We start from the raw sequence: 9,245 nt of genomic DNA on the forward strand, positions 1-9,245 counted from the left end.
ACGGCGGTCGGACAATGTCATTTGTGACAAACTAATAGTTTAAAATTCGGCTGGTGAATAGTGTTGATGGACACCACAAAAGAAGCGGCACACAAGGCGTTAGCGGCCTCTGCGCCTGTAGCCGGCCCACTGCACTAAAGAACAGTAATGGTTCTAATTCCAATAAAGAGAAAATCCAAGGTCACACTGTGAACTTCCTCCCCATCAGAAGTCCACAAAGACTGGCTGGGAGAGTGCATAATATCCTCACAGCTATTTTTACCCTCAAATTAAAATCTATGACATGTTGAAATGACTGCAGTGTGCAAGAGGGGTATTCAAAGCAGACACTAATGACGCTTATTAATGGCGTGAATGAAGTCTTGACAGGTCGTGTGTCATTCTGCAGGCAATGCTCCACTGGCATAATGGCTAATGTAAGTGGGGATAATTATATATATTATACCCTGTCTTATGGTATTTTGGCAGGAGTATGAGGAGCCAGGCAGTTAGTGAGGAGAGTGAAAGCGCTTGCTCTTTTTGAAACAGAGGTGCGTGTGTGCGCGTATATGCATGTATGTGTATGTGTGTATCTGCCCCAACCCCCCACCCCTCTTTCTTCTTCAGCGTTATGTCCAGGGGGATGAAAAATAGTAAGACAACAGCACCAAACGGTGGCCAAAGAGGATGCCTGCAAAAACGTCTGAAGAGATCTTAGCGGCGCCTGGGTTTGAAACATTCAGTTGTGCTAAACAATGTGGCGTTCTAGAGGAAACCATTGATGATGCAGAATGAATAATACATAATAGTCAGAAATAAAATGGGCTGGTCTGACAGAGCGGATGTAGAAAGTGAGCAAGCAACAGGATATTATTATTCATTTATTGTAATGAATTGATTCTAATGCATTTTAATTACCTTTTTTTGTTTATTTGAAATTATTCCAAACCTGTGACCCATTTTAGTGAAACTTGTAGGAGGTAAATTAATTTAAATTAATTGTCATTTTTATTTTACAAAAGTAAGTGGATAAAATTTGTATTTAGCCCATGATTGAATTTCAATTAAATGTTAAATCTGAAGGGGCACATGAAGGGAACACACAGGACTGGAAACACACAACAACTATACATGTACACTTATGTAATGTGATGCTGATTCAGTGACATGCAAACAGTTTTCCATGAATCTATAATCAATAATTCTCTTTATTAAAGTCATTTCTCTCTCTTTAGGCCAGAATTAATGGAATAAGACAAATTTAGTCAAATCTTGTTCTTCTTCAAGACATATTCATGAATAAGAAGAAGACATAGTATTGATTATAGTTATTGGTGGTAATCAGTATATGTTATAGTCGGCTTATCAGTGTTATCATTAGCATGAATTATCAGCAATAGTCCTGATTAGAAGACTTAAAGGTAGAAATGCGTTCATAGCTGCTGGTTCACTCTGAGTCTGTGTTGGTTCAGATGATCGGTCAGTAGATGTGCTGTGACAGAGTCGAGGAGCGTTGGGGACGGCTGGAGAGCTGGGCAGGGGGACTGGAGGACATCGGTGTGGTGGGTGAGGGGGTGAGGGGGTAAGGGGGTGAGGAAGGTGAGGGGGGGGAGGAAGGGTGAGGGGGGGGGGGGGGGGGGGGCAGTGGATCCAAGTGGATCTCTACCCTCTGTGATGTCGGTGGGAGAGAGTTGCCTAATTGGACGCCTGGCGGTAAAAGCTGTTCATTAATGCCTCTCTGCCCTATCCCCCCCTCTTCCCCCCGCACACACACACACACACACACCTTACCTCATTTATCTCTGCATTTACAACCCCCCCAAATCCTTACACAGGACCACAGAACACAGCAAAGGTTCAATATGGAAAAGGAGAGAGAGAGAGACAGAGAGAGAGAGAGAGAGAGAGAGAGAGAGAGAGAGAGAGAGAGAGAGAGAGAGAAAGAAAGGGTAACTTATGCTCAGTGGGAATTAACAAAGCACTTAGTAATTAAATCTAAATTGACATTCTGGTAATTAGCCTCTTGATTAGGAGCAATAACACAATTAGCCAACCAGTCTTTGCTAATTGTTAATTAGTATAAGCAAAGTTATTGTGTGTGTGGCAGAGGGAGGCATGTAAAAGAACAAATGTTAATCTGTCTCTCTTTCAACAGTCGCATCCCTTTTTTCCTTTTTTCTCTCTGGCCGCCTCTCCATCCAGCTGGCAGGCAGGCAGGTTGGTCGCCTCTCTTTCTCTCTCTCTCTCTCCCTCTCTCTCTCTCTCTCTCTCTCTCTCTCTCTCTCTCTCCCTCTCTCAGCTTGTCGTGGCTGCATTCAGAGGCAGCAGTCGTAATTAGCTAAAAGTCTTATCGGGGATATCATCAGACAGACAGACAGAGAGAGAGAGAGAGAGAGAGAGAGAGAGAGAGAGAGAGAGGCGCTGGCTTGTCTCCATGCCTCTCCACCTTCACCGTGCCTTCCTTCCTCCTCTCCTCCTCTCCTCCTCTCCTCCTCTCCTCCTGCACTCTCTGAGGTGTCAGGCAGGGGAGGTGTTTGTTCTGAATAAAGATGTGATGTGGATTAAATACAATCATAAAAAAAGGGGGTGGGGGGGAGAGAAAGAAGTGGCGGAGCTGGAGATGAATAATAAAGAGATGTAATTCATCTAAAAGGTTTGGGTTTATTAGGGGGAAAGGAGCGGAACGCCTCATTAAAGCCGGGGAGAGGACGGAGAGGGGGGGGGGATAAATGGACGGACAGTAAAGACGTTCCAGGAAGTGGAATTTGCTTTGGCTGCAGGTGAAACATGGGTTAGTTTCAATTAAAGATGGATTTATGAGAGCGATAAATCCACACGCAAGAACAAAAGTAAATTAGAGCCGATTGAAGACTTGGAAATGTCACGTGTCCCCTCTATTCAATAACTTCATCCCTCCATCTCTGCTCTTCATCCTCTCATGGGTCGGTGCAGGAGTCACACAGGAGGCAGACACACTCAAATCATTTCTAACATTCCTTAATGAAGACAATTCTACCCTTTCATTTTGTACCACCAAGGGATCTCCTACCACAGTTTGAGAACCTCTGCTGATTGGTTACATGATTCATTCAAAAACTAAATTTCTTGTTGAAACACTGGTGTTTCGCGCTCAAACACACTCAGCAGGACTCAGACTGAGCAGACGCACCTGTTGAGAACCTCATGGACACATTTGTTCCTTCTTGGCACTCACTCAGAGTAACAAGGTCGCACAATTCAATGTAATGTGATAGAAACCCTGAGCCAAAGTCACCCAGATTAAAGATCAGAAGGTTTGAATGAGGTCACACACACCGTTACACACACTCTGTCTCTACTATTGATGCATTCTCATGTTAATGCCTCAATAGAAACGTTTCTCCTTTGGTTTCTCAAGTCTTTTTTTTACATCTAATACTTTATTTTAGTGGAAGAACACGACACACATGGAGTTGAACTTCATGTACCTTCACCTCAGTTCACTCACTTGAATAATCTCCAGTATCAGCACTGACACATTCACACACACACACATCTGCCCATTCATGCCTCCCAGCGCGCTAAAACCTACCTCCAGTGTGCCCCGTGTGTGTGTGATCGTGTGTGTATGTGTGTGTGTGTGTGTGTGTGGAGGGACGACCCCAGATTATCTGCTCTCCCAACACAAATATTTGGCAGCAGGATGAGCAGTCTTGGGATGCACCGGGACATGAAATTAACCAGGAAGTGCCAACAGAGCCAAAACAGCACCGCCTTGAGGAGGAGGAGGAGGAGGAGGAGGAGGAGGAGGGGAGGGGGGGGGTGGAGGGGGGGGGGGGGGTCTCACCCATGCTGCAGGGCAAGAACGAGGGAGTGAGAGGGAAGGAGAGAAGGTAGTTAAAGAAAGAAAAGTTAGTCGTACTTGCAGTAAATTTGTACATTTATACTCTCAATTTCCCCGTAATGAAAGTTTGATATAAAGAGTCGTGCGTGCTAGTAGGTTTGTACATGTGTGTGAGTGTGTGTGTGTGTGTGTGTGTGTGTGTGTGTGAGAGTGTGTAGGTAGTGTAAGGTCTGTCTTGCCGCGGCTCCTGCTGTGTCCCACCCACTGTGCCTCTAATTGGATCCTTATTACCAGACCACGCTTCTATCCTAGGAATGATGGATTCATACCACGCAGAATTCCATTAATCATTCCTTATTCACCGTCCGCTCCGACGAGAGGGCAAATTCATTTCTTGGCGCGCCGAGCGGGGCCGTCGTGATGAATATTCATGAGAGGAAATTTGGGGTCAGGCCTAATAAGGGAGGTAATTTGTAATTTGTGCTGTTCCCACTCGGGTCTTGTTCGGCAGGTTAACCTATAGAACGGGCGGACACATGCAAACACACACACACACACACACACACACACACACACACACACACTCTGGAGCCGCACACTTACACTACTGTATTTCCTCTCTGAACCTGCTGGGGAGCCGCCGAGAGTTTTCAAACATCTGATAGTAGAAATCTGATATTCTGAGTCATGTTTGTTGTTCATTTCTTCTTCTGTCATTTCAAACACAAACGCTGATGAACTTCGACCCCTGTCAGTGATCGAGTGCACAGCAACCGACCAGAAGAGGATTTACAGTGTGATTTGATAAAGATTGGTGCTGAGGCCCTGCAGCTGGATTAAACTGTCCTTAATTCTTGTGGACTGGCAGCTCTCCTGCCTGTAGACTGAACACTTTAAATAAAACAGCAGATTTAAGAGAATAATAACAAAGCTCCTTCACATCACAGCACTTTACCCCCATAAGCATTTTTACTATTCCTTCTGAAATTATGCCCACCTGGCATCACTTAAAGTCACTTAATTAATAATTTATCAATACATTTGAAGTGATTAAAATTCATGACCAGAAAGTGTTTTTAAAATAGTGCCCCGGCCCCTCAGGGCGTCCAATCAGTGCGCCGCCTTCGTTAGATCAGGAAGGAATAATTAATTCTACCTGAATGTTTAGTGGGGTCAGGCAGTGGGGGCACAGCAGCGCCTATGGTTGTGTGTGTGTGTGTGTGTGTGTGTGTGTGTGTGTACTGAGGAGGCTGTTAGTCACTAGCACTCGCTGGCTTTGCACCACAGAGCTAAATCAACAGCTTTGTAAAGAGGCAGCTGCAGTGTGCAGACAGCCAAAGCCACTTTGTTCCACGTGTATTTGTTCTGTGTATACCCACCACACACACACATATACACACACACACACACACACACACACACACACACACACACGCATCTGTAACAGCCTTCCACCATTCACCTTTCTTCACCCTCTTGTCATCATCGCCCTTCCTCGTCACCTCCATCATCACGCTCTTTTGGAAAGGCTGTTCAGTTACAATGATTTAGCCACGATGTCAGAGATTTCAAACACACACACTCACACACGTGCGATTGACAGCTAAGACGCTGCTGGCTGGGTCGGGTCAGGGGTTAATGTCATGGAACATACATACATACATGCACACACATGTAGATAATGATCCTGCGCGTACTCACACACACACACACACAGGTGCAAAGTAACGATGTAACTAACATGAATATTTACTCTTGTATTTTACTCACAAACTAGGATTTGGAGGAGATGATGCAATTCTGTGCAACTTGCCTCTTCAGTAGATGCAGAGGGAGCAACAGAGCGACGCAGAGGTGATGATTGTAACTTTACCAGGACTTTTTATGTTGACTTTGTTGTTGTTTTCACTCATGTGTGAAGCGATGTAAAGTAGCGAGTGTGTGTCCACCTGTAAGCCTGTACGACATGTTCTGTAACAGTAGAGTTTCAAGTTGGCGACTGAATGTGAAGCTCCTCTGCAGACGAACGAGTCGCGTTGAAGGTCTAAATAACCTGAACGCGACCTGTGTGTGTGCGTGCGCGCGTGTGTGTGTGTGAGCGTCGGCACGGAGGCGAGCAGACGGGTCGCCGCTTCTCCACCCTCTCATGTTTAATACATCCCTCTCTCCCTCTCTCCCTCTCTCCCTCTCTCCCTCCGCTTCACCCCAAGGTTCAGGAGCCCAGGGCCCCCGAGACCAACACAGTCTTTTAAAGATATGTGCTCACTTAATCACTGAAGAAAAGGGCCCCTTGAGCAAGCCTAATATTATAATTAATTAATTCAAGCAAAAAAAAAAAGAAAAGGGGTGGGGAGTATTAAATTCCCTCTCTCTTAGGATATCGGCGGAATACATTGACCTTTGTGGGAAATCGCCCTCTAATTCGACTCGGGTTCTGGAGACGTTTACGGACTAAACTTGTTTCCTTTCGTCTCCTTCTTGCTTCTCTTCCCTCGTACCAGTTTGTGCAAAGAGGAGCGAGAGAGCTTTGTGCAAAAAACATGCGGATGAGAGCGCGAACCGGTTTGTCTTTGTGTGCATTTTCCCCCGAAATTCATGTGTGCTGGCGCTTTGCTGTGTGCCTGTGTGCCTGTGTGTGAGTGTGTGTGTGTGTGTGTGTGTGTGTGTGTGTGTGTGTGTGTGTGTGTGTGTGTGTGTGTGTGTGAGTGATCCCTAGTTTTATCTCTCTGCTGTAACACAGAAAAGAACAGAAACTTTTCTTATTACCAGAGCGAGTGGTGGAATAGCAGGCAGCTAAGTCTCTGTCTATCTCTGTCTCTCTCTCAGCGGTGCATCCGACTCCCCAGTGTACTCTGGGTCTTCAGTAACTCTGACTGAAGTTCAGACGGGTTAGGTAGTATACTCAGGAGGAAGGGGGGGAGACGGGAGGAAGAGGAGGAGAGGGGGTTAAGTAGGATTGGAACAGTGGCAGTTTTTCAAGCAAAAACTTTAAATCTCCACCTACGAGAGAGAGAGAGAGAGAGAGAGAGAGAGAGAGAGAGAGAGAGAGAGAGAGAGAGAGAGAGGGAGAGAGAGAGGACAATGGCGTCATGTGGCGTGCCGTTATCTTCAGGTCTCTGAAAGACGTGTAGGGGGGAGAGACGAGAGGATGAGAATAAAAAGAAGCCAGAAGAAGAGCGTAAATGTGATAACAGCTGTAGGCTGTATAATCTATACTGCTTTTCAGGGAGGTATGGAGGAGAGGAACTCAAATCTTCGCGACCTTCATATTCTGAGTTCGCTGAAAAAACACACACACACACGTGCACACACACATACATGCACACACACACACACTCACTCACTGACACCCTTCTTCCGCGAAGCCAACGCGGCACAAATGGAACAGAGGATTTGAAAGGTGGATGGTTGAACGGATGAGTGGATGGTTTGGCAGATAGAGAAACAAATACGGCACAAAGAACAAACAGATCTCCATTCGGTTCAGGCCGGATTGGTTCGCTCGCGCTTACTCGGTAATCTTCACGGTTTTTTGGGTTGTCAAGGGCGATAGTGTCGTTGTCTATCGTTACTGAGGTCCCGCAGATTAATCTGGAGCCTGAGAATAAGCCACCCAACGAGGATGCTGCGGCGCCATTCATCACTCTCATCATCACTCCATCAGCTGCTGGAGAAGAGGATGGAGTGGTTTAACCTTCAGCGCCTCGCAAATTCCTCTGACAAATTCCGCCGCCCCTCTTATTTATCTTATTAACGATAAGCGTTATTTAGCAGCCCTCCTCCCAATCCTGCACAAAACTAACAGGTGTGTCAGTGTTTCTGGGAACCATCAATCCAGCGGCTGACGCACAGTTTACCTCTGGCGTTCCGGCAGACTCGCAGACGACAAACGTGTCTTCGTTTTAAAGAGCCGACACCAGATGCACTCATGCACTCACGCCGTGATTTATCAACAACACACACAATTCATTTGTAATGTGGAGAAACGTGTCAGTCGGGGCCTTGTTCGTCACCGACGCACCACACGCTGCCAAACTGTTATGGAGCAACACCGCCCCCTGGTGGTTACTGCTGTACTGGCAGAGTGACGTTTGAAGGAGAAATTAAAGATGTGCCTTCATTGATATTGAGTAATGCTGATCAGGTTTCTCTTCCATTTGTCATGATGACTTGTTACCACCGCTGTCACACACACACACACACACACACACACACACACACACACACACACACACACACACCGCAAGTTTCTACTACGCCCTTCCTTCATCCTCTCCCCAAGCTCTGTAGTCTAAAGTCTGATTTCAGGCCCGATCAGAGAGGCCCCCACCCCTCACACCACCCAACCCTCAGCTCATCCCTTCACCTCCGCAGCACACACATGAAAAAGCCGATCCTGCCACGTCGCCGTTAATGGCGGGGACATTATTCATCTCTCCAGCCAATTTGAGCTCCTCTTTCTTTCAGGAATAGAGGCGCGCGGGGTTGAGAGGAGTCAGGCAAGAGTATTAAATATGTAGAGGAAGATGGACAAAGGGAAAGGCAGAATAAAAAGGGGCAGGAGAGGTGGGAACGAAGGAGGGCAGGAGGTGTGCGCGGTGACGATGTTCCAGATCGAGTTAGCCAGAGAATGTGAGGGGAAAAGAGACCGAACCCCCGTCGGTCTGAAGGCTGGATGGCTGTCAGCTCGCAAGGTTTGACCTTTGAGAGGACGGACGCGGTTAGCAGGGACGCCACTCTGCTCCAATCCAGATGATTTGGTGTTATATCAAAGTTACAGTCATCTAAGAATAAGGAAACTCTTAAACAGGGTATACATGCAGGAAACAATGATGTGGTGCTGAAGGTAACTGGAACAACATTACAGTAACATTGGTAATTGACTGAAAATTGAAGGAGGAGATCCAGGCTGTCACGGCAACACCATCAGGCCGACCAGTAACAAAAGTGAACCTGTTCCTCCATGAATCATGTCTAACCTGCACAACACAGGAAATCTGATCGATTGATTGTTAAGTTTACAAATCGATATCCTAAAGCTTTACAAACAGCGATGACACACAAAAGGGTCTTCGTGTTCAGAGGTGCCCCACAAAACACATGAACACACACCTTTCTGGTCTCACCCTGCTAAGATGGATGCTGCGTCACACATTTAGCTTGATTTAAGGGTTTTTTGATAGAGGGTCAACAGAACCTACAGGGGTACAAGGGCAAGAGCTATAAAAAAAAAGTTTCTGTAATCTTCATCCGTGTGGTAAAATGGTAAAATATGGGGATAATTGCCTGCGACTTCCTGTCTGGCTGTCAGCGAGGATGTACGGCGAGCGGCCCCGGACAGAGGAGATCATAAAGCACGCTGTGATTGACGGTATCTTAATGGAGGAGGACGGATCAATAAGTAATATCAGCAGTTTTTAATTCGAGGCAACACACATAAACC

This window comes from Genypterus blacodes, unplaced genomic scaffold, assembly GCF_046128005.1.
Source record: "Genypterus blacodes isolate CSIRO-AG114 ecotype Tasmania unplaced genomic scaffold, CSIRO-AGI_Gbla_v1 ptg000070l_1, whole genome shotgun sequence".
Taxonomy (NCBI): Eukaryota; Metazoa; Chordata; class Actinopteri; order Ophidiiformes; family Ophidiidae; genus Genypterus; species Genypterus blacodes.